Source organism: Cavia porcellus, unplaced genomic scaffold, assembly GCF_034190915.1.
Source record: "Cavia porcellus strain 051 isolate PalLab524CR breed Dunkin Hartley unplaced genomic scaffold, mCavPor4.1 scaffold_21, whole genome shotgun sequence".
Taxonomy (NCBI): domain Eukaryota; kingdom Metazoa; phylum Chordata; class Mammalia; order Rodentia; family Caviidae; genus Cavia; species Cavia porcellus.
In genome coordinates this window covers 10,966,283-10,993,532 of record NW_026947504.1, presented here as the reverse complement: position 1 = coordinate 10,993,532, position 27,250 = coordinate 10,966,283, and the positions used below count along the sequence as shown (strand labels likewise).

The 27,250-nt window shown below is 39.0% G+C and overlaps 1 pseudogene; it reads left to right on the top strand.

Annotated features, from left to right (window-relative positions):
* Positions 1-7,418: 7,418 nt before the first annotated feature.
* The window catches only part of LOC106025098 (chromobox protein homolog 3-like), a 60,529-nt pseudogene continuing 40,697 nt past the window's right edge, over positions 7,419-27,250 (top strand).

Sequence of the window (27,250 nt, the reverse complement as noted above, 5' to 3'; positions counted from 1 at the left end):
GAATACTTTTATCCAAAAGGGGAAATGCCTTGTACCTAAGAGGCATTCAAAAAATATTTGGATGGGAGAATGGAGGGATGAATGGACAAATAATTCCTGCTCAAAGTATTCAATAAATAGTCAGGTTCCTGCCCCAGAATCTCTAGGACTATGATAGCATACTGTTGGAGTGTGATGCCTTCACTAATATGGTAGATGAAAGGCACGTTGAGCGGCCGCTCTTTCACTGTCTAGCTAAAATAATTCTGGTTCTACCTACTCAGTTTCTCTTTCTTCCTCCAAAGAATTGTTCATTCTCCCTTATACTCAAGGCTTTCACATTCAGAATGGAGAAAAAATGAACAAAAAAGGTGAAAAATGCTTGGCCTAGGGTTGAGAGAAAAGTTTAATTTTTATAATTTTGTGTAAATAGGATTATAAGTTCTATTTATATTATGAGCACCATTTAAAATAAGGTTGTTCTTGTTAGTTTGCTTTCCTAGGTGCCCCCAGGATTCCTATCTTCTTTTTGGAAGAAGAAGCTGACAAAGCAGCATAATTAAGAAGAAGGGCTGGGGATTTAGCTCAGTGGCATAAGCACCTGCCTTGCAGGCAGGTGGTTGTGAGTTCGATCCCCAGTACCAATAAAATAAAAAAAAAAAAAAGAAAGAAAGAAAAGAAGAAGATGAGAAGAGAAAAGGAAATTTCCAGCAGAGTTCTTCAGTGCATGAACCCTCTTTATAGCATCCAAAAAGAGCAAGCAAATGGGATAAGCTATGGTAATAAATCTGTCTTTGCTGCTGCTAGACTATTTCAATAATCAGAACATGGCTCTGACATGGGCTCAGGTGGGGACTACTCCAGTCCTCTAGGCAATGATCTTCCATATAAGTGCCTCATGACTACCCTTCTAATGAGTAGAGACAGATGCTAATTTCTAGAAGGCAGACACAGGACTTTGCAGGTGCTGGGCCAGACTGATGTATACAAGTTATAGGAAGTTATAGGAAGGCACGTTTAAGTTCAATACATTTCAATTTTTCTAACAAGTAAAAATGATTTATGAAAGAATGGGTACCCTGTCATAGTGCTAACAGCACTGATGTAATGTCCTAGTCAGGTGATGGGCTCAGTAGCACTTCCGGTCCTCTCTCTCACTAAAACGCTGTGGATTTAGACACTCACTAAATGCACATGGAGTGGAGAAATGTCAAATCATTGGATAAACCCAAGACAGAGCCCTATTCGTGCCTCCACAGTAGATCCCCAACTAACCCGGATGTTTTTTAAGCTGGTTTCTCAATAATTCTATTGGGTAGAAGGTTCTTTTTAAGGTCCCATGTTTTTTTTCCCCTAAATACTTTGTTTAATCTGTATATTTACACTTACTACCCAACTCAGCAACAAGTTTTACCTGACCTACTTTTTAATTTAAAAAAAAGACAAAGACTTGTGCAGTTCAACTACAATACAAATAAAATTGGTTACAGAGCGGTTCAAAGTGTTTAGAAAGGCACTTCTTTCACATACTGGAGAAGCAGAAGCTCCATCAGTGATCCCAAAGTGAAATCATGTTACTCTCCAATACTTTGGGCATGTCAGAAAATGTTACAAAGAAAGATTACATTGTGGACAAAATAATCAGATGCATTTAAAAATCTAGAGTTAATTGACCCATTGCAATGTGCAAGGCACTGTATTTCATGTGCCGTGTCTCCTATGATCCTCATGGTGACCCTGTAATGAAGGCCCTGTTATTTTCCCTTTACAGCTAAGGTTTGTTTTCTGAAACACCTGGCTTTGGATGACCCTCCTATACGTGTCTGTACACTCTAGAAAGTTCCTGATATTTCATCAGTTTATTTTGCTACTTCTGAAATGAGTACTCTGATGTTTACCCTCCTTAAGGGCTTTCTGATCCAGGAAGTTTTGGGATCCAAGGGTCATTTCAAGTCTCTTGATTTTTAGTCAATTACAACTTTCTCAAAATTTCAGTAGACTTTCCATATGTTTGCTTGCAGTCAGTCTTATGTGCCAGAAACCACATCCACATTCCTTGTTTGAAACATAGATTTCAAAACTATTTTTTTATTTCATTGTTGATTGCTTACAACTTAATGGTTATATACTACATTTGATCTTTACTCTGGGTCACATGAGACATCTGTGTTTCTGACATTGGTTTTTCACAGTCATTTCATATCACATTTCTCATAATTTTTGGTCCAGATGCAGTGGGTTTTCCTGTCTTTCAAGGCCTCGTTTTTTTTTTTTTTTTTACCAATTTCTGCAAAGTATCTTACCCTCTTTCACTCTCACTCTTGTACTTTTCTGGCTGTAGTCAATGGTACTAAATACATACTAAGAATTTATACCTCCTAGACCTGCCACCACAGTACTCATGTGGTCTCCCTCTTGAATTATCAGGAGTGAAATCTCTAATAAATTTCATTCTGCTACCAAATAGTACAATCTTGACATTTGCAATCTTCATGATTAGTCTCCTCAATGACTATCACATGACTGCTAACCCATATAGTTTAGGGTTTTATCGTGGTAGCACCTCACTTCTGGGATCACATTGTTTTTATCATAAATTACTTTATGCAGTAGAAACACTCCCTCCTTCCATACACTGATTGCTTAGCTTTGAAAGTTTATTTTTCACTCAAAGTCCACCAAAGGTATTACGAATCCCTATGACAGCTCCCTCCCAAGCAAACACTAAGGAATTTAGACTGTTTCCACCTTTTACGTACACAACGGGAACACGGGCTCACCTGGAAAAGAAGGAGAACCTATCTGGTCATGTGCCAGCCCTGAAATGAAGAGCAGTGACGCATGTTCCTTTCCACTCACAATCCTTGGCCTTGCCATGCGGAGCTTGCCTGTCCAATGAAACAGCTAGAACTCACACACACTGAGTCCAGCTCTGAGGTTAAGGTCTAGAATCTCCATTTTAACATGTATGCCACTGGGTGACAACTTTCGTGCTAAGATAGGTGATGGCGGTCTTCTGGCATATATAATAAAACTGAGGTTTAGAGATGTCACAAGCTACCCAGTCACACAAATTTCATAGCAAAGTTGCAGGTGCCTCTTAGTTCAAGTCAATTCCAAATGCTAAAGTATAAATTCTCCAGCATAGTGTAAGCCAGGCCTTACTTAAAATCATAGAAGGAAAAACCACTCTTTGCTTTTCCTGGGGCCCTAAGAGTTGAAAGAATCCGTGTAGGAAAACATTAAAGCAATGCATTAGCAACATCAAACAAAAACCAGAATAACAGAAGCAGAGGAGAGAAGAAAATATGTTCCCAGAAACGAGGAAACAAACTTGATCAAGCATAAATTTGTTAGTGCTTCACATCCACAAGCTTGAAACAAATCACAAGCCCAATCTGATCTCATCGGTTTTAGCTGGACCACATGACAGGGTCAAAAGCTGCGACGGACCTGGATACCCACATTGTGAGTTAGGAGGGTACGGACCAGGGTTTGACTCTTCTAGGAACGAGAATCCCATTCTCAAACCAAAACTGCCTCTCTGTATCTGCAACAAACGTTCACGTGTCCTGGAAGTTAAAACACCTTCTGTCCAGGTGCAGGGATAAGACTCAGACCAGAGAAATTGTCTTGAAATTTGTGTCATCTTTGGATCATGCCAATGAAAAAAAAAAATAAATGTGGAGTCAGGAAGAGGGATATTCTTCCTTGCTAAGAAGACAGAAATAACTTGAACTAATTATATTAACCTAAAAAGTAAGTGAAAATTAATGAGAATTAAGAATCTTAACTCTGAAAATAGCCTCTCATCTGTGCTGTGGAAATCCTAAGTCTTTAGTGGAATAGGCTCAGGTCAGAAGCTGACTTGCCAACGGGAAATTGTAGAAGCAGGGAACGCTTCAGTCATCCTGAGTCCAACTACACATCTTGCAGCATTTTCCCAAACATTTGGCTTCAGTAAAATATGAATCAAATTCTGCCCCAAGCCATTACTTTTGGAAAACCATATGTATTTTTGAACAAATTCAATTTGGATGCTGCTTATTTTTTTGCCCTTTAACTCATTAAAATGTTATTTTGGAGGAGTCATTCATTTGGGAAGCAATCTGATTCTTTTGGAAAATTTTTGAAAGCCTTTGTTGTTGGAAAAAGCATAAATTTACTTATTCTTGAGTCTATACATCCAAAGTGAACTGAAAAATTATGGAAATTATCTGAATTAGATGTCTTAAAGTGTGATCTCCTGGCCAACACCATCATCACTGATTGAGTTGAAACTTTGTACTTAATCTAGAGCAGCGCAAGATATTAAATGAGAGACAACTGGATAAGAAAGAGTTTAATGTGGGCATGGAGGGAGACACCACAAAGAAGACTGTGGTGGCTCTCTGCAGACAAAGGGCAGGTTCCGCCTCATATAGACGGCGATGGGGGAGGGGCTTTGGGGACTGATGTAAGCTAATTTATTTTGTGTGTGTAGGGGACTGGGTAAATCTGTACATGCATGAGCTTTGGCAAAGACTTTTGGGAGGAAGGTGCCATAGGGGCTTCTGAGAAGAAGGAGCTAAGCACCATGATGATTTAGCATTACACTGCTGCCATGATGACTGGGCAAATATGGGCAGAGCCCTATCTCAGTCACCACCTGGAAATATGCAGATGGGCCTCAGGCTTAGTTTAATTCTATTGCCATTTTAAATTCTTTATAATTTTATCTCTGTAAGTAATATTCAGTGGATACCGGGACAGTGATGGGCCTCACAAGTGTGAGCAGAGGTACATGTACCAATATACATGTGGTTCTTGCTGTCCCGTTCAAAGCACCATTCCTGGCGCCTCATAAGCACCAGGCTGGTGGCCTCACACACATGGAGACTCCATGAGATTCAAAGCACATGTAAGGTAAACATGATTCTTCCAGCAACTCAGGATGGGGAAGGAAATGGACAGGGCTCTGATAGCTACACACTATACTTCCCATTTAAACCAAGACTTTCTTTCAATGTAGAAAGATAGCAGCAGCATCCTGAGAAACACGAACCATCAAAGGAAACCACAGGTTTTCTCACATGTGCATTAGCCAATTGCCCTATTCAGAGGAGGACAGGGAAATAGCGGGCAAGCTTTGGTTTTCTTTTCATTATTTGTTGTGGCCAGGGGTTTCAAAGAGAGCAATTACTTATAGCACACAGTATTTATAATATTATTTTATGAAGGTCACCAAGAGTTAAATACAAGAAAGAACAGATAATCTGTCATCACACTAAAGACCAAGAAAACCCAGCCAAGGGCCTGGATTCCACAGCATTGTCCCAGATGAGTCCAGCTGAAGACCTAGAGCCCATGACAATTCCTCCTTAAGTCCAGCTGGAGGTCTAGAGCCCACAACAATGATTCATGTTGGTCTGTTTTACAGATCTGTGCTGCAAAGGCCCAAAGGTCAGTGCAAGCTAGAAATCTATGCCAGCAGGATAAAGGATCTGTGCCCATAGGTTGAGGGTTCTACACTGGAGCCAAGAAGGGATACTCAAAATACTCAAGGCCCCTCCAAAATTACCATAGCTGTCCACAGTGACAGTGAGGTCCCAAGCTCCTCCAACAATGAGAACAGCCGAATACATATCAAGAAGCCAGCATGACAAACTTCTCCTGGAAATTAAACAGCACATATCTTCCTCTTCAGAGCCAGGAAGTGATGCTCAAAGTAAGGACCAGAGCTCCTCCAAACTGAACTGTAGCCATTCTCAGCAACAAGGTCCCCAGCTCCTCCAATGATAATAGCCAAGTTCATATCAGAGGAGCCAGCTTGACAAGCTCCTCCAGGAGGACCCACAGATCCCAACAACAATGCTTAGGAAAACCCACAATGCTATGCTCCTCCGCTCCACATGTCTTTTTTATGCTGACCACTTTCCTCAGGTGGGCCATCTACCCTCAGCACCATGCTGATTCACTTCAGCTGATGTTAAGTGGACCACCAGTTTTTAATCCAGAACAGTATTTCTTTACTCCAGTAAAGTGATTGAGAAATTTGGTAAAATGTTATATCAAGAAGTGAAATAAAAATAACTGAGTCAGCTTTGTTCAGCAATTCCAGTCTTCTGATAAGAAAGGAGAATATATGTAGTCATGCATTTCTTAACGATGAGGATAACTTCTGAGAAATGCGTTGCCAGATGACTTGTCTGTGCAAATGTCACAAAAATCCTACACAAACCTACATGGGACAGGTCAGTGACCTCTTGACGCAACTGAGAGACGTGGTAAACAAGAAATATATAAGGCTGCAACCAGTGTAACGTGGCATACTTTGACAGTGAGCTGGTTTTTCTTTAATACACAGGAGTATAGTCTAAAATAACAATAAAAGCATAATATAACAAGTAAAGCATTAATTATCAAGTCCTGCCCCAACTGTACTATACTTTTATAGAGTTATGAAGTAGTAGGTAAGTTTGTTTATACCAGGAACCCCACAAGCATGTGAGTAACGTGTTGTGAGATGATACCAATGACACTAGATAATAGGCATTTTTCAGCTTCATCATATGTAGTCTCATGGGACAGATGCGTGGCCTATTCTGAGTGACAATCATTATGCTGCCCAGGACTACCTGTGCACTCTACAAAAGATGAGTTGAATCGCTCACTGTCTCTCCTGAGACAAGTTAAATGCTCTTCAAATGGATATTACATGATCTACAGATGAATGGTTAAAGTCTTGCGAATAATTTCCTATTTTATTTTTTCTACACCTAGAACATTAAATAGCAAGTGAAGAACAAGAGAAAGACCATGGGGAAAATGAAACAGTTTTTTAATCTTTTAATATCTTATGTAATAGCATGTTTTCCTGCTTCTTGAATAAGAGACCCTGTATCTTCATTTTCCCTCATCCCACAGATAGGGAGGGTTGCTTGGGAACTCGTTAGAGATGCAGATTATTGCACCCAAGTGCACGTTTGAGGAGCACAGGTCTGAATCATCTCACCTGGCAAGCCCCGTGACCATATTTACCTACAAGTTTCAGATCTGCCCAAGGGCCTTCTTTCCCTCATCTACTCTATGCAAACAGCTCTCCGAAGAGGTGGCGAGGAGGGGCACTGCCTACAGACCTGGCCTGCACACGACTATCAGAGTGCTTGAGAGCCTGCTACAACAGCTTTGGGCTGGATTCTCAGACTTGTACTCATTTTCCTCAGCTCTGGAACATGGTACCTACACAGAGTACCTACAGGGCTGCTACATATAAAGGCTTATCACAGGGTCTGACACACGGTAAACACTCAAGGAAAGTGCATTACGAGTAAAGTATTAATAATCATTAATAATCGTATTACCGCTGGTCCTCATTGCCAATGCATGTTGGCATCATCCTAAACAAATCGCTGCCTTTGCTTAGCACCTCTGGGCTGCTCCCTCTTCCTCAGGTCGAGATGTGGAACACAAATGTAGAACCTTTCTTATTACTAGCTGAGGAGATAGAACGAGAAGATGAACAGGCAGATGATATTCTGGATAAGGCATTTTCTTATCTAAAAGTGGTATGTTCTGCCTTCCTAAATAACTGTGCCTTTTAATTCTAAAGCACACAGGGATGAACCCAGGCTTGTTGGCTTGGTAATGTGTGGTAGGAAGAGATTTCATAGCAGCTTGGAGCCTGAGTCTTTGCCTCTACCTGGCTGTGTGATCGTAAGCAGGATCAGAGCTGCTCACATGCCGAGCATCTGTTTCACAAGATTGTGGGAGGAGTCAGCATGTGTGTCCAGGACCAGGTGCTTGATACCTGTGGGTGGCTGTGGTTACTTTGATTATTATGAACCAGAGTTCAAACCAGGCCGTAAGGCTTGGCATCTTATTACCATGGTCTACTTTGGCAAATAACTTCCCAGAGTCCCTTCCTTAGTGTACAAATTTTGTAGTACTAATTATCTCTCATGAATGTCCCTAACTATGAGCCCACAGCACCATGCAAAAGCATTCTATACACTACTGAAGCTTCAAAGAAGTGTATTATTGTTATTGTTGGGATGAATATGTTGTTGTGAATGTGTCCCTCTGCATTTGGTGTGAATTCAGAGACACTGTGAGAACCAAATCCTATGTATTTCTCTGTGTTTATTGCAGCAGAAGAAAACATGTGTTACAACCAACCTAAAAAGTGATCTATAAAAAGGCCAGCACTGAGAGCTACATGTTCTGCTATCGCTGAGATCTTTAGGAGGAGGAAGCACTCGGAGCAGCTTCACAGTGATCCTTAGGAGACCTCAGATCCAACCTAGAATTGCCCGGGGTTTCCTCAGCGCCAAGTGTGGCACATCTGTCATGAACCTTGTTTGTAAATGGTCTCCTGGGAGGAATTGCCTGCCTTCCGCCTTGATTCTATCATAGGCCCTAAGTTCCTTGAGGATGAGTGTGCTGTCTTAAGTGAATTATGCTTTGCAACAACCCTTTGCAAACTTTAATGCGCATATAAATCACCTAGAAATCTTTAAATGGATTCTGAGTCAGTGAGTCTGCTTGAGGCTACAGACCCCACATTTCCAACAAGCTCCCAGGGGAAGCTGGTGCTGCCAAGTCTCAGACCACACGCGTTTTAAGCAGTAAGGGTGTACTCTTGAGGCCACACTGGGATTTTGCAGAGCCTGTGGTGAGGGCATTGTGTTTTTGGAAAAGAATCCAGAAAGATCAAACCCAGGAGCTACACCTGTTACCAGCTACTCCAGAGGCTGGGGCTGGATCATAACATCGAAGTCAGCCTGGACAACTAAGCAAGACCCTGTCTCAAATTAAAAAAAAGAAATTAAAAACTAAAAGTCCCGGGGACTTGGCTCAGTGGTAGTGTCAGGCCTTGCATGTATAAGCCACCGAGTTCAAGCCCTAGTGAGTAAATAAATAAAACAAAACTTCAGGCTAGGGTGAATAATAGGTGGGTGTCATCTGTGACAGGCCTGAATGGGAGCACTGACAGATTTGCTGATGGACATTAGAGGTGCCAGCATGTGTTCATGATTTTCAAGAGTGAAGACTTGATTTCTGATCAGATCACAGTATAAAAATAAAGGCCAGTAAAAATAAAGGGTTTCAGGTGGCAATCTTGGGATAAGGTTTTACCTAGAAAAACACATCGGTAAATAGCACACTGCAAACATCAGTAATGATTCCATTGCTGCTGAGTCCTTTTCTCCCACATTCCTGACTTCTGGTCTCCCTGAGCTTAGATCCCTGAGATCGATGATCACGATGGCACTGGGACAGTTGTAGGAGTCCTGGCTCTAGGCATAGCCACTGCGGCTCATAGTTTACAACTTACAAGGTAAACAGGAGACTATGTTAAGAGATTTGTCTTTTAATATTCACCGCAACCCTACAGCAAATGTTTCGAGTCTCCACAGCTAAGCAGCGGATGTCGTCACCACCCCCTCTCCCTCTGCCACGTGATCCATCCTCACGCTGCATTTGGTCACTAAAGGGAGCCCCAAACTTACATGTGCTGCAGTAAATGCTGAAGAAGCGACGGGGAACCAGAAGTCCCTCAGTTTCTCTTCCCAGAACATTATAGTATGAAGTGGTAGAGAAAGCGGGAAACTCTCACTGTTCAGGCATCTGAGCTCACCAGATCTTCCCTATCAGAATCAAAACTGAAAGCATAAAGCAACGCCCCTGGACAGTGACCATACAGTTTCAGATGTATTTGCCAGATGAATGAGCTGCAGAGATCTGCCACACATAGTCATGCCCATACTTAACAGTACTGTACTGTGTCCTGAATGCTTTGTGAGGGGATAAAACTCAACTGTTCTTACAACAGAAATCCTGGAATGGAAGCAGGAAGAAATATTTGGAAACGAGGAGTATGTTCACCAACTTGATAATGGTGGTGGTTTCTTGGTTGTGTGCATATGTTAAAATACATTAAATTCTATACATTGAATAAATGCAGATTTTTGGTGCTGGGGGATTTGCTTTTTCAGTACTGAGAATTGAACCCAGGGCCTCTGCACGGAGATAACAATTTGGCTGGTTTTTGTTTTATTTTTATTTCTGCTACTTTTCTTTCTTTTTTACAATCTCTCAGTAAGTTACTTAAGTTGCCTCACCTGGCTCAAATTTACAATCCTCCTGCTTCAGCCTCCTGTATTAGGGTTCCAGGCATGCATCAACACCCCTGGCTTAAATATATGCCATTTCTAATAAAATGATTATTCTTTAATAAAGTCATTAAAAGTAAATAAAGCCATAAATGAATAAAATAAATGAGAGCTTTCATATAACAACAAAGAGCACTGGACATGAAGCCATCAGGTGAATGGTCTGAAACCTCATATCTGTCACACTGCTTCTCCACAAGATTCTGACTCTTTGGATCCAAAAAGAGGTTTTTCCCTCCTTTTTCAAATACTCAAGGATTTGTTTCCAGACAGCAAATTCCTTCAAGGTGCTATTTCACCCTACCACAAAGCCTGGCTCATGGCATATATCCAACATCTACCATTAGTAAATTAATTGATTCGTCTACTAGCCAGAGCCCTCACCCTGCCTAGCAAAACTAGTGCAAGCCTTGCTGAGTTGGAAAAGAATCCAAATCGCTTCCCCAAAATAACACAGCTGTGGGAGATGGAGAAGGGAAAGTAGCTAAGTATTCCACAGACATTGCCAGGCACCGCCCTCAATGCCTGAGGAACGAGGAGCAGGGTGACAGGACGGCCGTCTGACTGTGCAGGCCGTGAGACCCAGCCGGAGGCTGGCACATCTAGACTTCAAGCATGATCTACAAACTTCTGCTTATGTAATTTTAGAAGCTCTCCACATCTCTGAGCCTCCATTTCCTCATCTGATAACAGAAATAATAGAGCCACCTCGTAATTACTGAGAATTACAAGACAATGCATACCAGTTGTTTAGCATAATGCTCTGTGTATGGTAACAATAAATATCAGATCACGACATGATGATCCCTGCCTCCAGAGCAGGTGCCAGCAATGAAGAGCCGGATAGTAAATACCTCATGCTTTGTGAGTTACTGCTAGTCTCTGTCACAATTCAACTCTGCCAGCTGTAGTAGGAAAGGAACCGCAGATGATCCATGATTGAATCTCAGATCATTTTAACATATCATGGAATCCTTTTCTTCTTTTTATTTATCCCAACCACTTAAAAACGTAAAAACCATTCTTAATTCACGGAACATTAAAAAACAAGCAAGAGACCAGATTTGGCCCAATGACCATAGTTTACTGACCCTTATTCCAGAGGGGAAAGTGGAAATTTTACGAGCTGTTACAGTGCTATGTGTTTATTCCACAAGTAGAGAAGTGTGCAGCTTATTCCTTCTGACAATGAGAGAAGAAAGATTAAAATTGGCTCTATTGAAAAGGAGATATTTGACTTGAGTTGTTGAGAATGAACTGGAATTCCACCTGATGGGATTTAGAAGGAATTAAGCAGGAGCAAAACAAAGAGCAGGCAGGGAAAAACAACCTTTACGGGAAGTTGACTAAACTTCATTGCTGCACAGAAAGCTAAATCACATAAAGGTACAGAGAAAGGATTCTTGTGATGCAAGTGTTTTTAATCACTTGCGTGATTATCTTCATAGGCCATCGTTTGATTTGGGATGAAATCACAAAGACCCCCCACAGCAGACCTCCCCTTTGTCCTCAGTTGTCGGGTTTCTACCCCTAACCAGCCTCCACACCTCTGCTAGAGGAACTCTGGGGACCTCCTGAAAGCTCACCCCACCATTCCCTGAGGCCTCCAGCAGCAAAATATGCAGCCTCCCTGTTGGGACAATTTTGTAATTCAAGTTAAAGAAATTGTGAAAATCCTAATACAATAGCTCTGCAACCCTTTATTAGGTTAACTCATTGCCTCTGAGTGTTCACTGAAAGTAAGCTTTATAAACAGATTTTTAAATCTGTTTTATTTTTTCTCTTTAAAATAAATTTTTTAAAATAATTGTTCTTTGGTACCTGTGGCAATCTCACTACGAAAAATGGACAACTCCTTTGTCAACAAAATTATTCCTCCAAAAAAAAACTTTATTCAAGTATACAATGGTTTATCATACAATAAAGATTATTTGAAAATTATTTTTAAACCTACCTGCCTTCAAATCCAAAAACATCATTTTAAAATATGTTTAATAAAGGAAAACTAGAATTTTCTGATTACATGTTAAGCAGCTTTAAAAAATGTGAACTTTTTTTTAGTGCTATGAAACAATTCTGATTTTTTAAACCTTTGTTGACATGTAAGGCTCAAGAACTCAGGGAAATTAATTTTTATTTTCATAGTCTTTTAAGCAACCAACATATTGAGGCCAACAGTATACTGAGCCCTTACAGAGCACCGAGTAATCACAAAGACTGAGCTACTTTCTCTGCCCTCTCAGTGACACAAAAGACACATCCAAAAAAGACACGTGGCAGTGTATCTAATGCAGGCCCAAGGCCATGGTACAGAAGGAAGATATTCTCCCAGAGCCATGGTCGATCGCATGAGAGGCTCATATTTTCATCCAGGAGCACTTTTTCTGTCCTCTGCACTCCATTGGAATTGCAGGTGTTCCAATCACCTGCAGAAATTCAGGGCTGAGGTGTGAACACAGGACCACATAAGGACACCCAAGGAGGGAAGCAAGTTGGAAGACCCTTATCAGGGCCTATCAGTGGTCACGGTCATGCTGCTGTTTCTGACTCTATTACAAGATTATTAGGATTATTACAAAGCAAACAGTACTCACCTTATGACACCTCCACATGAAAAGACTTTGTTCTCATCACCAACAATGGTTATCATAGATTGAATAACAATCTGAGACAAGGAGAATCTAGTAGGGTCTTAGAAATCAAGGCTTGAAGGCAGGAGAGACAACTAGCAAACAAAGTAGACCAAAGTTGAAAGGAGCTGGTGACTGACAGTTTAGGTTTTCTGTGCTTTCAACTTCAGAGAGCAGACACCTTTGTAACTCAGCTGTCTCCGAAACAGAATGCGGGTTTGGCTTTTCACTGCTCTTTCTCCAAAGAGGCCTGCATTAGAAAGAACCGAGAGGAAAGGATCTGAGCAGAGTCTTTTCTTTGGGGAACATGTCCTGTCTTGTTCCATGGACTTCCTCCTGGCAGACAGACTACAATACCACAATTAATTTCTTTGATTAAACTTTGCTGTGAGACAGCTGAGTGACTGACTATTCCATAAGAAGAGAACATTCATTCTTTTTTTTTAAAAAAATTACTGTATCTCTGAAATGTTTTATTGCTAAGCATCTTGACAAGCAATGCTAAATGAAAATAATAATCAAATTCAAAGCAGACTCATTCATCATAGAAACGTATCTGATCCTATAGCCTGGTCTGGAAGAAAAATAATTCATAAAGAAGGAGGCCAAGAAGCATTGAGATTTTTAACATTCTGTGCTTTATAGAAAGAAGCATTTTCAATTCTTTCACTATCATTTAACAGCTGAAACGATTAAATGATGTAATTTTCTTTCTGAGGCTGTTTTAGGATGAGGACTTATAATATTTACTGTGAGTTTCAGACACTTGTGCACTGCTGGTGGCCTGCTTGATAATCATTTCTACCCAGACAACCACACAGATCTCATCATACGGCCCCCTTCCTCCGCCGCTCGCCACCTCCTGCCGATGTCTGGTCCAGTTCCCACCATCAAATCCCAGATTGAATGCCACTTTCTCCCGGAAACCTTTGCTAACAACCCTGCCCACCACTTACTGTCTATCTCATTTGATTCATTTTCCAATTGCTTTTATGGCACATAATATAATCATCTTAATCTGGCCTATTTACTGTTGTGTACCTAGCACTCAATGTTTGGCTAATGTCTGGTACCTAGCACTCAATGTTTGGCTAATGAATAAATAAATGATATAGTGGACTGATCACTAGACTTAATAACTTACAGTTTTTTTCTGGCCTTATAGAAATTCTCTGATACGCTGAGCGTGGTATAGCATGGCTGTAATACCGAGCCCTTGGCAGGCTGAGTCACGAGAATTAACTGAGTTTGAGGCCAGCCCGGGCTACGTAAGCAAGTTTGAGTTCCACCTGCACTACATAGTGAGACCCTGTCTCAAAAAAAATAAAAATAAAAAATTCTGATAAAGTGGCTATCAACCTCACTTTCTGACCAAGCAAATACATACACAGATGGGATCACACAATTTTTAGGAAGGAAGTCAGGGCCTCCACTTGATTCCCACAGACTTCACAGTCACTTTTATTTCGACCAAATCAGATTGCCTTCTATGTAGAAACTCTTTCTCATAAGACAAAAGGCTTTGAACTGTTTAATAGCCAAAAATTTTGGACTCAGCCTAAAGCTTCATGATCTTAGCCCAAAGATCTTATAATGCTATCTCACTGAATTTTTTAAAAATAAAGAATGGTTTTCCTTTTAAGCAGATTTGACACATCTTTAACCACTCTGTCAATATATATGCCAACCCAAAGCTGTCAAGAGGAATTTTTATGCTACTAAGTGTGTACGGTTTAACTGGATAATGACTATGATTGACATTCCATTTACATTGTTTATAAATTGGCTTCTTGTGCATGAATCAAAACTATAGCCTGTATACAAGTATAACTTATAGGACTGTTTTTGTTTAAGTATATATAAACTTCAAGAGGAATACGCATGGCATAAATCTTCCCAAGAGAGACCAAATGACATATGTATATGTGTGTATATATGTATGCAAGTATCTACATACGTATATGTATATACCTGTACATATACAGACTTTATATGTAGCTATATATATAAAAATATATCTCACTGGAGAATTGAAGAGGGCCAAAATATACTGTCAAGATAAACAATTAGCCCATTCATTCGTTAAATTCCTGTTTATGTGTTTGTTTTCTGATCTATTTGACTAAGCTTTTTTCTTTTGATTCCCACGCCTAAAGTTAATATATTTCCCAAAGTATGACTGAAGTTTACTTCCATTTAATAGCAAAGATTTGCGATCCATAGTAGCTTGACCTAGGCACAGCCATACTTAATGACATTAAAGGCAGGCCTGTCTGAAGTGTGGTATCCACACGACTCTTTGGGGTAACCCAAGTGGGAAATTCTCTGGAAATCAGTCTTCTTCATCAGCAGGGAGCTGGTCTCAGGCTACAGAGACCACAATTTAATTATATTTATTTACATGGTTACCTTCTATTTATGGAAAATGATATTAGTTTTCTACTTGTAACAGTAATAGCTTTTTTTAGATGGAGGTATTTAAAGAAAAATGTCAATTTTTAAAATATTACATAAATTGTACAAGTAGGGCACAGAGTGACAAAAATCATGCAAGTCATACACAAATTGTTCATGAAAAAATAAAACAGAAGTCTGGGAGTCAGAGTTCACTACTTAATAACTGAGTAATGCTGAGCACAGTACTTCACCTCACCTAAAAATAGTAGCAATCACCTCTGGGCCATTGTCTAAGTGGAAAACACACCAGTGGAACATGGCAGACGCCCAATAAATGATCTCTGTATTGACTATAAATGCCTTGATCACTACTAATGACTATGAATGAACTGGTGTATGTGACACAGAACTTAGCACTTTGTGGGTGTTCAGCAAAGAGGGTACAAAGCTCCCCATCAAGACAGCCTCCTTCACAAGAGACCCACAAAGAGAAGCAGGATCCGTGACTCAGTTCTGGCTGATGCCTGTCTAAGCTGTGAACACCAGGTGGCCTACTTTCAAATGTGAGCTTCCAGACTGTGTGGTATATGATTAGTTTAGTATACAGAATTCGAAAACAAATACTCTCACTGTATCAGCGATATCTAAGAGATACCACAAAAACAAAAAGTTCTGTGCACAAAGAGAAGCTTTCTGTCCTGTGGAGCACATTTCCCTGTTTCTGCTATGACGAAATGAGTTAAATATTATTCATCAGTCAGTTTGGGATCATAAATTTAAAGGTTGAAACTAAATCTCCAAAAATTCTGAAGTCCTTTTTTAGGCAGACCTTTAGGAAATTCAACCACAAATCCAACACAAATTGAAAATATTTCTGAAGAAGAAACTCAATTAAGACAGGCAACTTGAAATTATTAAGAAAATAAATACAGGGCCTTATGTTATATAAAAGCAGGGGAAATAGTTATTTACAGAACCCCATTTTTTTTTTTAGCTTGATTTGAATGCCTTAGGTTTAATTCCTGTTTTTGTTGTTGTTGTTGTTGTTGTTGTTTGTTTTTGTTGTTGTTTTTTTTTTTTTTTTTTTTTGGTCTTTTTTGAGACAAGGTCTCACTATGCAGTTCAGGCTGGCCTTGAGCTCACTTTGCAGCCCAGGCTGGTCTGGAATTTGCAACAATCCTCCTGCCTCAGCCTCCCAAATGCTGGGATAACAGGAGTGCACCACCATGCCCAGCTTCACTCCTGGTACTTTGGATAAAAACAAAACAAAAAAACTAAGAGTTATGGGGACTTCTGCAGGTCATCTGGACTTTCACCCTGTGACAGAGCAGTGTTAGTGCCACGTCCTGCATCCATTCCAGCCCTCACATGCTGTCTTCCAAGCTGATACCCAACCCATGAGCTGTAGTGACCGGTGGCAGCTCTGGATGCTCCTGGGGAGCAGAACTCTGAGAGGATGAGAAAATGAAGAGACAAAGGCATTAGGTAGAGGAGAGAAGGAACTGCCTTATACCCTCCAAAGAAGCGTGTCACTTTCAACCCTACTCCTGGTTGGCCTGGTCCCTTGCCTTCTTGGTGCTAGAACAGCTTGTGTACACGGCTTGTTTTGAGCTGTGTTTTCAAGGCTGGTCTTGCTTTAGCCCCATACATATCATCAATCTCCAGCTTCAATGGCTCCCTACAATCAGCCTTTTTCCCCTGCCTGCTGTTGCTTTGGGCCCAGTCCTACACAACCTACCAGCAAGTGCTTCCCGGGAGGCAGGGGGAGAATTCTCTCAACAAGAGCTCTGGTTCAGGGGAACAGCCTGGGAACCACCGTCCTGCCTGTGGGACTGGCCCTTGGTGTGTAGGAGTCTATCCGTGGCAACACAGTTACAAACCCAGACCCCAGATTTCCTGCAGTCAACCAACTTCCCAGATTCAACGAATCTGAGACATGCAACAAATCTGGCAGGGTGATGAACTCCTATAGTCCTGGTTACTTTGGAAGCTGAGTAGATTGCAAGTTCCTGCAGAGCCTTTCTAAAGGACTAGGGAGGTAGCTAGTAAGGAGATCACTGTCTGTCCTGTGCTGGGCTCCAGGTTCTGTCCCCTGCACTGCAAAAACAAGAGACACCTGGCACACAAACCTGAAAGCAGAGCCTGGTCTTCTCCGTTCCACTGCAACTGCTGCCCTGACAGACAGGAGATGCAGTCACAGGGCCTGCCATGTATGCTGGCTTGAGTCTGCTGGGTGCTTGTGGTCACACTCATATCCACCCTCCTTCCTGGCCACCCTAAGGTCTGCATCCCACACTTTTCATCTGTATGGAGACAGAGTCTCACTGAGTCACCACATTGCCCAGATGGGCTTGTAATCAACTGCCTTGTACCAGATTCCAGGTCTTGTTCCAAACAGTTCATTTCATCAGGGGAGGACCCCATTTTAAGACCTCTAGGAGGATATATGTGGGATATATGTGGAATTAGGTCTTTGTAAGTTGTTTTTAATTGATGAATCAAGAAAAAAGGGATCATTCCTGATAAGAGAAAGAGAAATGGCTACTATCGATATAACTTCAAGTCCTTCTCTAAACTTGATCAACATTCTGCCAATCTTGTTCTGTTTACCTTCATATGACCTGGAATGTTGCAGGGAACTAAGATGGGGTATAAATGTCTTAGTCTGCATTTTTAAAGCTGAGGACTATTTTACATAATTACTATGCTATTTTTATTCCTAACAAAAGTAATAAAAATTCCCTAATACCTTATAATAGTTAACTTCATGGTAGCTTCAGATATATTTTCATAAAGTTTCATCTAAATCAGGAATAAAATCTGCAAAGTACATTTGATAGCTTTATCTCCTAAGTCTCTTCAATAAGTTCACCTTGCTTTTTATATGCCATTTGACTTGTCAGCAAAATTAAGGCACCTGTCCTATAGGACTTGGGCTCCTGGGTCAGGCTGGTCACCAGAAAACCCAAGCTATGATTAGGAGCTTGGAACATTCATATCTAAACCCCTTCTGTGTTCTGAACACTGGAGAGAGCCAGGAGATTAACATTTAAATAATTATATATGACAAAACCTCCCTAAAATCACCTGAACAGTGGGGTTCAGAGAGTTTCTAGGTTCCTGGATGCATGGAGGTGAGGACATGGTAGTTCCCTAAAATATACGTGTGTGTCTTCCATATAATTGCTCATCTGTATTCTTTGTAATATCCTTGACAATATAAATACTAAATGTAACAAAATGAATGCTATACATCATAGAGTTGCTTCATTGTGACATTATTTAATTTACTCCTATTTCATCTATATTTGTTAAAAATGGTGATTAGATCTAGACACTCGATTAGATTCTAGTTTAGGTTTTTAGGTAAGACTACTTCACTGGTGGCATCCTAAACTTTCTAGCTGTAGTCAGAGTTTACAAGAGAATAGTTTTAATACAGGACATGTAATTTATAGGATCATTCTATAATATTCACCTAAAAAATCAAATTCAAAAGAACACAGATCATCTTTCCATGCACTAGAGACCCAAAGAATCCAGCTGAAGGCCTGAATCCCATGGCAATGTCCTCCATAAACCCAAGAGGACCCAACAGGCCCAGAGCCCACAACAATGTCTCAGGCACGTCTGTATCAAGAATCTGCACTGGGAAGCCTCAAAGGTCAGTATTGGAAGCTAGAAAGTCTGCGCAAGCAAGATGAAGGATCTGTGCCAACAGCCTGAAGGATCTGAACCGGAGCCAGGAGGCAACTCTCAAGGACCAGAGCTCCCCAGAAGAGAACCTCAGCAGTAAGGGCCCGAGATCCTCCAATGAGAACAGCTGAGTTCACATCAGGACAACCACATGACAAGCTTCTCCAGGAGAACCAACAGCGCACCACCTTTCCCTCCAGTTCTCCATTTATGCAGTTGGCAACAGTCCTCAGGTGGCCTTCACACCTAGCACCAGCTGATTCAGTTCAGTTGGGTGTTATAAGCTGACCATTAGTTAATCCACCACACTAGTATGCCATATTCTAAGGCACTTGCTGTCATTTTCAGAAACTGATCGGTGGGTTCTCATACTTGAGTTCAATCCTTCCTTTATTAACTTCTGCCATGAATTTTTCACATCATTTTGCCATCTCTATATCCATTAACCTACTAAGGTTGCAAACAGTGATTATCTCACTTTAGTGCTCATTAGCTGCATTCTTCTCTAAAGAATTTTCCTTTAACAATCATTCAGTTGCCCTAATATACAATCTGTACAACAAAGACAAAATACAGTCTTGATTCCTCTGTTTCTCGGTTTTCAGAGTGGTCAGTCAACACCCTAGTAACAGTGGGGCTTTTCCCTTTTAATTATTGTGCTTTGTGGGCTTACTTCCTTATAATAATTACTCTTTTGACATTCACATTGTCCTGTTTTAGCAATGGGAGCACCGTATAATTGCCTGCTTCATCTTGTGATATGACCCCTCTTAGTATTTATGACTTCCCTGCTGTCTCGCCCAAAAATTCCCAGTCATATTTTATTTTCTCCTGAAGACTTGAAATCAGTCACTTTTCTAAGAATTCTGATTCCTTTTGGAGAGAAAGAGCATTTAGAAACACAATTTGGGTGCTAGAATCACTCACTGCCTCTGGATAGTCATTGCTTGTAAGCCTTTTTAATTAAAAAAAAAAATGCCAGGACAAAACATGTTTCTGAGGGAAAAAAACTCATGATTTTCTGCTGATGTTGCCAAATAATATTGAAAGGGGTTTTTAATTCTTTGATTTTATACTTGTTCTTTTTTTCTGAAAATCTAAGCTCTCAATATTAATATAATTATTTTTCATTTTTCACAGTACCTATAATAATTTCAAATACGAGCATAGTATTACTGGAAATAAGACTCCTAAATATAAAAGTGTATTCTTTTCCCCTTTTTTAGAGATACAACATTAGCAGCATAAGTGGATTAATTTAACTCAAATAGTTATTCATGTGTACTGGACTTAATTTTCCAGGCGAGGCATGTCAGTTTCAAGGTTTAAATACTTGCTGTGTTAGTTTATAGATTTTTATTTATTTATTTATTTATTTATTTTGTCTTTTTAGTTTTTATCGGTACCAGGGATCAAACTCACGACAACGCACTTGCAAGGCAGGGACTTATGCCGCTGAGCTAAATCCCCAGCCCTAATTCATAGATTTTACAAAGTATTTAAAGTTATCTTGTAAGGGTCCATCTATTTTACCCGAAACTCACTCCTTGCTCTTTACCCCCTCCAGAGAACTCTACATATAAGCTCTATAAAGGGTAAAGATTATGTCTTTTATTCACCAACGTATGAGGCAACACCTAGGGAAGTGCTGTAGTATGTATGCGTGCATGACTCAATCAACCGTCCTACACGTTTTCTCGAAATCACTGGAAGGGACAGGTTCTCACCCCATATGCTGCAAGTCATAAGTGAGAACAGAGTGGCCACCTATTTATTCTCTACCATTGTACTAATGCACATTTTCAGACAGAAATCACGAGTGTTGCTTCTGGAGTAAGATCTAAAATAGCTCATTAAAAGCTTAATTTAGTCTTTTTGTCTCCAAACTGAATTACATAGAGATTCAGAAGTTTACCCCAAATCACTCCTAGCAAATAAGTCCCAGAGGTGCCAAAATTAGGACCCAGAGCCTCTCTTTTCAGATCTATAATGATTTCCATTGTGTGACACTGTGGTTAGTTTTCTCACTTATTTCTTGCATATTCTCTGGACCAGCATTGATAAAGCAAATAAAAGCAAAAAAGTTTTGTTGAACCTTTTTTGGAAGAGAATCTCTTATATGGCTCAGATTGCTGATAAAATCTCATATTAAGTACAGACCTTAAGAGTGACCAATCAAGTTGCCACAGGTAGGCTTTTGTCCCTCTCTAGCTTTAGTTTGTATTAGAATACAAAATCAAATATTCCTAGGAACAATAATATAGTGTTGTTTTATGGAACACAGGAAAAATTCAGTGAATTAAAAGCCTATTGGAGGAACATCTACAGACTTCATATTTGATTGGGTTCCTAATTTTATACTTTACATAAAAATTGAGGTTTGCCCATTAATCTTTATACTTGATTACCAATTCTCTTCCGACTTTACAGCATAATAGAGGACTGGCTGTGCTCTCTCCTCGCTCATTAAACCTAGATAAAATATCTGATCATTATTAAGAGGCCTGGTAGGCATAATGGCTCCATAGGTTTCCAAGCCTAGAAAAAACTCAAAACCCTCTTAAGTCAGGTGACTTTTGGCAACATGGTGGCTGTGCTTTAGTAATGCATCTATTTTGCACTTGAATTTTTAAATTGCTTTCCTAGGACTCTAAATACAGAAATCTTACACCATTTTAAAATCAAGATTACAGAGTAATTATATATTAATTAGGTGGTAGTATTATTTAGATGATAATAAAAGTGTATGAAAATATAGACTATTCATTAAAAGGTTAAATTCTGCCTGTAGTATTTGTCCCGTGTTTTTTTCTCTGTCAGCTGTCTATAGAATCTCAGCACCTTAGGTAATAATGTGTTGTAATGGAAATTTCATCAGCTATTTCAATTAACCACTGTAACATTGTTACTTTTATATCCTCATTGTTTTTTTTAATTTTTTTAAAAAAGCAAAACAGAAAAAAAAAAGGATAGGAATGATACAGAATTTCCAAAAAAGTAGGGAATTAACACTAGTTAATATATATTGTTGTCTTAGAAATTGTTAGGTTACAAAATCTAGGCACAAAAGTGATCCAACATTGAACTAATAGATTCGTAGTATAGTTATCTAACACACATATACACACATACATTTATGTGTGTTTACCAACATAGATATACATATAGTCTTTTCCTTTCTTCCTTTTTTCTTTTCTCCTTTCCTAGTTCTGTCCTTTAGAGCACTTTCTTTCCCTTCCATTAGTACGTCTATTGTATATTTAGGATCTTATTGTGCTTGCTTTCAGATTTTTATTTTTTATACTAGGGAGACAATATGATATTTATAAATAAGAATTTGATTTATTTCACTTACGAATATGGTCTCAATTTGCCTCTATTTACCTATAAAAGCCTCAGGCACACCTATGTTTATAGCAGCACAATTCATAATAGCTAAATCGTGGAAACAACCAAAATGCTTATCAGCTGCAGAATGGATATAAAAGATGTAGTATTTTTATACAGTGGAATATTACTCTTCATTTTCATCTAAAGAAAATTTTAACATAGACACTTATAACAGGTTGTCAGTGCTGTTTCTTGGATAATAATCATTTGTCTTTTTAAAAATTCATATTTTGAAATTTATCCAATTCTGTGTAAGAACTATTTCTTTTGAAATAGAGCTTTTAGATAGCCTTGAATGACAGGTCACCACTTAAATGTATTTCACGAGGACTGGAGGTGGTTTCTGCTTTGTTTGGTGCAGGGCAGGCAATCAAGGCCTTCATCTGTGCGTGGGGGGCAAGTGCACTACCATTGAGCTAGGCCTGTCCCCTCAACCGGAGGTGTTCTGTTCAGAAAGTGAGGGTTCAGGTGGCAAACTTTACAGTTTTTTCAAGTCAGCCTTTATCCAGAACAAAGCTGCCACATGTGATTTTTATTTAGAAGCATATTGCAGTGAAGGGGAAAAGCCCTTCTTCTTTTCAGTTTTTGATTATTAGTACATACTTGCAGTACATAATAATTATGTTCCTGTTTGGAGTCCGTTTATGTACATGACACAGCTCAATCCTTTTTCTCCCCTTTTGTTCCCCTTCCTTGCCCCCCTCCCACCATCTCTTGATCTCCTTCCCATTTGAGAAAGACTGATCTTTCTATTTCCTGCTATTATTTTGCTTTTTACAGTTTGCATCTCTCATATAAGAGAAACCCTGTCCCCCATGGACTTCTTTCTATCGTGAAAAATAATACATATGAATAGTGAAAATATAAAGTGATACATAAAGATATGAAAGGTAAATACTACCCTTCCATAACTTTCTCAAAGACAATTTCTCAGCCCAATTTCTCAAAGACAACCATAATTAACTTTATAAATGTTCTTATGGAAATACTGAGGTCATATACAGTTATATATTTGATACCTTAGTTTTTAGCAAATTGATTAACATTAATTTATTTTTTCATTTTAAATTTAATAAATCGAACATCTGTATTAACACATCTAAACCTATATGTATGTTAGTCTATTGTTAAATATATTGCTTCTTGTTTAAGTTGGAATATTGAAGTAAAATATATGAAGTTCATTGGTTATGTGTATTGGAAATATTTTTTCCCACTTTATACTAATTTTGATCATACAAAACTTTTTAATTTTCATGGATTTAAATGCATTTCCTGTCTGACTTTTGTGTTCAATGTCTTGCTTAAGAAAAATTTCATTATTCTAGGATTTTCCTTTTCTTGTTTTTTTCTACTAGAACCTCATTAGCTTCACTCTTTAAGTAGATATTTAAATCTTTGAGTGAAGGAACTAATCTGTGAGCTATATAAAGGAAATAATATCTTATTTTTCCCAAAGTAGTTGTTTCAAACCCATTTCTTCAGATAATATATGTTTTCCCCTCTAGTTTGAAAAGTTCTTTTTAATAATACAATTAAATCCTATATGAATCTACTTGGATATTTAAATTGATTTCTGCTACTTCTTGTTTTATTTGTCTATGCCAGAGCAAAAGTGTTTAATTGCTGTAGTTTTAAACTTTAATTTTGTAAAGAGGTGATATACTCCCTGGAACTTTTATTTTTTAGAACTTTCAGGTTAGCCTTTACAATTTAATTTATATTTTATTTTAGTTAGCTTAATTTTTATATGGACCTTTTTCTAATAAATCTGTCAAGTTCTGAAAAAAAAGGAATGAGGGAAATCAATGCTGTGATTAAGATCACTTTTAATTGATTGATAAATTTAGAGTGAATTAATATCTCCACAATATTAAATATTTCTACCCACGGTGATTTCTATTTATTCAAATTTTCTTTTTAGCGAAACTTTAAAGTTTTCTTTTTAAATCTTACATATTTCTGCTGAGCTTATTTCAGATATTTTATATCTATTATTTGTACAAGCAAGACATATCTGATCCTTATATAATTTTAGGACTATTTTATTAACAATATTTTTGGTCACTGACGTATATTAAATGGATCTTTGGTATATGTTTAAAAAGAAAACAAGTGACTTCTCTCCTTTGACCTGTTTCTATGGTTAATTTTGTTAAAAGACATCTCTTACTGAGCCATCTTTACATTAGTTGAATGCGTATGACTCTTAAGGCATATTATGCTATAAATGACCTGCTTGGTTCGTTTGGCTCATGTTTTAGTTTAGAGAAATCCCAAGTTTTCAGAATGAGCACAAATCATTTCTATTTTACTCAGTTTATGCCCAGCACACAATGATCTAACCTCAAGCCTAAAACAGAAGAAAAAAAAAAATGCTCAGTAAATGTTTATGGACATCAGCATGGCTCTGTGAGTCACTTTATCTGCTTTTTTCTTAGCTCTTCTGGTCTATTCTAGAAAGAAAATCTGTAACTAAGAGCAGCATAAAGGTCAAGGAGTTGCTCATGTGAGAATGCACTCAGGTCCTTTGAGAAATTCTCTGCGTTTTCACACCGCCTGTTTGATCACTCACAACTTTACTGGGTCCTTTCTCCTCTATTTTGACTAGATTTATTTTTTCTCCTTGAACAGTCTTCCAGACATCAGCAAAGTCATCTTTAATATGAGCAAGCCTCATTTTTCAGAACAAGCTGTTTTGCAGCTCTGCAAAGCAGGTCCAGAGTATGTGACCCAAACCAAATCCGACAGAACTCTGGAAGGATCCTGAGCCTGACCTGGCAGATGCCTGAAGCCGGCTCCATGAATGCAACCTCATTTGCATAGTAGCTAAATTACCTGCCCAGGGTCTAGGCAGCCACCCAAGAACCCCACCAGTATAACCCTGTGTGTGCCTTTCCTCTACTCCCTCTCACCCTCACACTTGGTGGCACCATCAGCAGCCCCATCTATGTAGCTGAAGAGTTCAATGGCCCACATGTGTAGAGCAGATCTAAACAAAGCCATGTGCAAACTAGAAGTCTAAAAGAAAAATGGGGCTGAAGGCTACTTGTGTCCAAAGAGCTGGAATGACAGATGACCAGTGGCTGTGACTACTGACCTACAGTTACTCTCCCCCTCCTGAAGTTTCCTGATTGTAATGGTGTGGGGTTTTTGTTTTGTTTTCTATAATTTCTGCTTGCTTGCTTGTTTGTTTGTTTGTGACAGTGTCTCACTATGCAGTTCAGGCTGACCTGGAACTCACCATGTAGCCCAGGCAGGCCTCAAATTCATAGCGATCCTCCTGCCTCAGCATCCAGAGTGCTGGAATAATAGATGCATACCAGCCTGGCAGTTTCCTGTAATTTTTCCCCATGTCTCCTGTCCTGTCCCACAACTGACTCAAATTTTTCAAAAATTTCCACATACCCCCTCTTACCTTTCCCTAATATTCTATTTCTATTTAATTAACCTCTTTTGGATTTTCATGTGACAAGCTATATCCACTATTTTATTGCAGGCAGCAGTCATGGAGAGCTTGTACTTTCAATTACACTAACTGTCCAGTTCAAAATTGTAAATCTAGATTGTAATAAATCTAACCTATAGTCTGATATTCTTAAGTTAATAGGAACATATTTATTGAAATTAGAACAATATACTAGCTGATTGGGTTTCACGTCATTAAATCTCCTACGGCTTAGTAAAGGGGTAATAGATACTACTGATTAAATTAATGACTTATTTGATAGCCTAATACAATGCTAATTTCATTCCTAAGTAGAAAGTCATATAAACTCTACGGCAAGTACCTTAAAATACACTGACGTATAAGTATACTGAGCAGTGTTTAGGAACTACAGAAGCTAAGTTTTTGTGAAACACATTATTTAATATGCTGTTAGGATAATTAAATCTACAAATGACTATTGCAAGGAACATTCTGATAAACTGGTGAATTTACACACAGAGTAATTCAGTCTTAAAACTGTATTTCTGAGCCAAGAATGGTGTCACACACCTATAATCCCAGCTAAAGCAGAGGACAAAGAAGAAGAATCCTAAGTTTGGAGCAAGCCTGGGTTTTGAGTGAGTCTCAACATTTGTTTTGACAAAAGGTAAAATGGGCTGGAGATGTACTTGGGCACATCCTGGGTTCAATCTCTGGAATTACAAAAGAAAAATTATATAGTTTGGGGCAAGAATTATCTATTTTTAAAATGTGGATCACATTAACTGAAACATATTGAAATTTTGCTTTACCTTGTGGTACAGAGACTTGGCACGAGGCCTCTTATCATGCACGCTTCCATCAACATGTACAGTTAAAGCAGGAACCACAACCAGCAGAAGATCTTTCCTATTGAATTACTCCTTTAAAGATGAAGAACTGCTATACAATGCCAACTCTCACTTTTTCCGCATTACATAATCTTTTTCTGTTACCCAGCAATTCCATGTAACCATCACATAAGTGGAACCAGGAGTGTGGTTTGGTTAATGCTTCATGTTGATATTGATGGGCCACAGAATAGCAGATTCCCTGTTGCCTAGCAACCAAGCAGAGTGCTTCAGCCCACTGACCTCAGCCTGGGTACCACTTGCACAAATACAGTTTATTACTGAATAGATTGTTTCTGTGTTCCTGGTTATTCCTAGCCTCATTTAGTGCCTTCAGACCACACTGAGGAGGGTTCTGATTAAATTCAATGATCATACTATTTTTTCTTAATAGTATGAAGTTTAGTCTTAAAACTGGGCCATACACTAATGAAATGCCCTTATTTACCAACTCCATTATCTCTGGTTCTTTGACCAAGTGGCCTAATAGATGAAGAGTCAGAGACCATTTGTTCATTGTCCTAAATAGAGGCAATAAAATTTACTTGGTATAGATGTCTTTTGTTACCAATTCTATTTTATAATTTTCATCAAAGTTAAGTTTCACCAACAAAAACAATTAATTTGTTTAACATATTCAAGGCACTTAAAATATATATTCTTATCACAACATTATGAGGAATA